The 4,204-nt window shown below is 41.0% G+C and overlaps 1 non-coding gene across 1 annotated transcript; it reads right to left on the bottom strand.

Moving 5' to 3' along the window:
- Positions 1-931: 931 nt before the first annotated feature.
- On the bottom strand, positions 932-1,035 carry LOC112584757. The gene has a single exon (XR_003109164.1). It is a non-coding gene; the product is annotated as a U6 spliceosomal RNA (small nuclear RNA).
- Positions 1,036-4,204: the final 3,169 nt, after the last annotated feature.

Below are 4,204 nucleotides of genomic sequence, written 5' to 3'. Positions count from 1 at the left end.
CTTGAATCTATTTGTCACTTCCACTGTATAATTGTAACAAGGGTCTTTGACATTGACTGTGTAGATTACAACAAACTGGAGCATTCTTAAATGGATGGGAATACCAGACCACCTGATCTGCCTCCTGAGAAATCTGTATGCAGGTCAAGAAGCAACAGTTAGAACTGAATGTGGAACAACAGACTGGCTGCAAATTGGGAAAGGAGTACACCAAGGCTATATTGTCACCCTGCTTATTTAACTTATATGCAGAGTACATCATGAGAAACTCTGGGCTGGAAGAAGCACAAGCTGGAATCAAGATTGCTGGGAGAAATATCAATAACCTCAGATATGCAGATGACACCAACTTTATGGCAGAAATTGAAGAGGAACTGAAGAGCCTCTTGATGAAAGTGAAAGAGGAGAGTGAAAAAGCTGACTTAAAACTCAGCATTCAAAAACTAAGGTCATGGAATCCAGTCTCATCACTCCATGGCAAACAGATGGCGAAACAATGGAAACAGTGACAGACTTAATTTTTGGGGGCTGTAAAATCACTGCGGATGGTGACTGCAGCCATGAAATTAAAAGACCTTTGCTCCCTGGAAGAAAAGCTATGACCAACCTAGACAGCATATTAAAAGCAGAGACATTACTTTGCCAACAAAGGTCTGTTTAGTTAAAGCTATGGTGTTTCCAGTAGTCATATATGGATGTGAGAATTGGACTATAAAGAAAGCTGAATGCAGGAGAATTGATGCTTTTGAACTGTGGTGTTGGAGAAGACTCTTGAGAATCCCTTGGACTGCAAAGAGATCAAATCAGTCAATCCTAAAGGAAATCAGTCCTGAATATTCATTGGAAGGACTGATGCTGAAGCTGAAACTCCAATACTTTGGCCGCCTGATGCGAAGAACTGGGTTTTTTTTGTTTTTTTTTTTTTTTTTTTTTTAATATGGAACGCTTCATGAATTTGCGTGTCATCCTTGCGCAGGGGCCATGCTAATCTCTGTATCGTTCCAATTTTAGTATATGTGCTGCCGAAGCAAGCACAAGAACTGAGTCATTTGAAAAGACCCTGATGCTGGGAAAGATAGAAGGCAGGAAGAGAAGGAGACGACAGAGGATGAGATGGTTGGATAGCATCACCGACTCAATGGACCTGAGTTTGAGCAAGCCCTGGGACTTGGTGATGGACAGGGAAGCCTGACATGTTGAAGTCCACGGGGTTGCAAAGAGTTGGACCCGGCTGAGTGACCAAGCTGAACTGAACTGAACTGAATAAAAAGGCCCATGAATTAAAAGCAAACTAAATGCTTTATTGTGAAATAGTTGTAGATTCTGGAGAGTTGCAAAGTTAGTACAGAGAGGTTGTGAACATAGCTCAGTCATGTCCGACTCTTTGCAACTCCATGGACCATACAGTCCATGGAATTCTCCAGACCAGAATACAGGAGTGGGTAGCCTTTCCCTTCTCCAGGGGATCTTCCCAACCCAGGGATTGAACCCAGGTCTCCTGCATTGCAGGCAGATCCTTTACCAGCTGAGCCACCAGGCAAACCCCCAGAGAGGTTCAGTGTACACCTAACCCAGTTTCCTCTAATGACCACAGTTTACATAAAATCACAACCAGAAAAGTGACTCTGGTACGACGAGTGTGAATGTCTATGTCATTGCATAACGTGTGGGTTTGTGTAACTATACACCACCAAGACCAAAAACTGTTCTCTTGCCACAAAGATCTCTCGCCCTTCTCCTAAGCACCCTTAACTACTGCTGCTGCTAAGTCGCTTCAGTAGTGTCCAGCTCTGTGTGACCCTGTAGACAGCAGCCCACCAGGCTCCCCTATCCCTGGCATTCTCCAGGCAAGAACACTGGAGTGGGTTGCCATTTCTTTCTCCAATGCATGAAAGTGCAAAGTGAAAGTGAAGTCGCTCAGTCGTGTCCGACTCTTCGCAATCCCATGGATTGCAGCCTACCAGGCTCCTCCATCCATGGGATTTTCCAGGCAGGAGTACTGGAGTGGGGTGCCATTGGCTTCTCCAACTGGCAACTCCTAATCTGTTAATTTTGTATTCATCTCTATAATTTTTTAACATTGAAAATGTTGTGTAAATGGAATCATATAGCATGTAAGTTCTCCTCTGTTCCTACTTTCTAAGAGTTTTAAATCATGAGTAGGAATTGAGTTTTGTTAAATGCTTCTTCTGCATCAGTTGATATGATCACGTGATTTTCTTCTTTGGCCTGCTAATATGGTGGCTTAGCTTGATTTTTGAATATTAAACCAGCTTTGCATCCTTGGAATAAAATCCTGCTTGGTCAAGATGTAGAATTCTTATATATTGCTGAATTCTATTTGCTAATATTTTGTGACATATTTTCCCCTCTCTATTCATGAAGGATATCGGTCTGCAGTTTTCTCTTTTTTGTGCTGTTTTTTATTTTGGTATCAGAGTAATACTGATCTCATAAAATGAGTTGGGAAAAGTTTCCTCCTATTCTATTTTTTTGGAAGTGTACAATTGATTTTTTTAAAATTAATTTATTTTAACTGGAGGCTAATTATTTTACAATATTGTAGTGGTTTTTCCCATACATTGACATGAATCAGCCATGGGTGTACATGTGTTCCCCATTCTGAAGCCCCCTCCCATCTCCCTCCCCATCACATCCCTCAGGGTCATCGCAGTGCACCAGCCCTGAGCACTCTGTCTCATGCATTGAACCAGGACTGGCAATCTATTTCACATATGATAATATACATGTTCAATTGATGTTAATTTTTAAAACATGTAGTGTATTTCTGTGAAACCAACTGAGCTTGGATAGTTCTTTTTTAGAAGTTTTAAAAATTATAAGTTGAATTTCTTTATAAGTTATAGGATTATTCAAATTATCTCCTTCATATTGGTGAAATGAGGTAGTTTATGCAGTTCAAAGAATTGGTCCTGTTCAAATAAATTTTCAAAGTTATGTATATTGAGTTGTTCATATTTCTTATGCTTTTATATCTGCTGGACCTGTAGTTGAATCCCTTAATTTCTGATATTGGCAGTTTGGTCTTCTTTTTCTCTTCAGTCTTGCTTGAGGTTTGTCAATTTTATTGATATTTTCAAAGAATAAACTTTCCATTTCACTGATTCCCCACCACCACCATCCCCCCCACCCCCAACCCTGCCTTGGGTATCTGTTTCTAATCTCATTGATCTATGCCCTTTATCATTTCCTTCCTTCTGCTTGCTTTGATTTTTTAAATTATTTAATTAATGGCTGCGCTGGGCCTTCACTGCTGTGCATGAGCTTTCTCTAGTTGCAGTGCCTGGGCTCTTCATTCTGGGGGCTTCTTATGTTGTGGAGTATGAGCTCTAGGGCAATGGGCTTGGTTGTCCCTCAGCGTGTGGAATCTTACTGGACCAGGGATCTAACCCCATGTCTCCTGCACTGGCAGTCAGAGTCTTAACCACTGGGCCACCAGGGAAGTCTTTTTTTCTCTCTTTTTTTATAGTTTCTTGTGGTGTGAGGTTCGCTTACTGATCTGAGAGTTTTTTTCTTTTCTAATGTGGGCATTTAGTACAATAAATTTTTTTCTCAGTACTGCCAGTATGTCCAACAAGCTTGGTATGTTGTGCCAGTGGCCTGATGTGGTCTGTCTTGTGCACAAGACAAGAAATAGTACTCTGCTGTTGACGGATAAAGTGTTCTATGAATATTGATTAGATCCTGTTGGCTGCTGTCATTGTAGAGTGTATCTGTTATACTTGCTGATTTCCTGTTTAGTTGTTTTATCAATTACTGAGAGGAATCTCAAACTATAAACATGGATTTGTCTATTTCTCCTTTTAATTCTATCAGTTTTTGCTTTACAAATTTGGCATCCATACTTTTGGGTGCACATACATTTAGTATTTCTAGGTCTTGATAGAATGATCCTTTTTGTTATTATTGTTCAGTCACTCAGTCGTGTCCAACTCTTCGACCCCATGAACAGCAGCATGCCAGGCTTCCCTGTCCTTCACTATCTCCTGGAATTTGCACAGACTCACATCCATTGAATCAATGATGTCATCCAACCATCTCATCCTCTTTCCCTCTTCTCCTCCTGCCCTCACTCTTTCCCAGCATTAGGGTCTTTTCCAATGAGTCAGCTCTTCGCATCAGGTGGCCAAATATTGGAGCTTCAGCTTCAGCATCAGTCCTTCCAATGAATATTCAGGGTTGA

This window comes from Bubalus bubalis, chromosome 4 (assembly GCF_019923935.1).
Source record: "Bubalus bubalis isolate 160015118507 breed Murrah chromosome 4, NDDB_SH_1, whole genome shotgun sequence".
NCBI lineage: Eukaryota > Metazoa > Chordata > Mammalia > Artiodactyla > Bovidae > Bubalus > Bubalus bubalis.
Note: the sequence above shows the minus strand (reverse complement) of the source record. Positions and strands in the feature narration are given on the sequence as shown.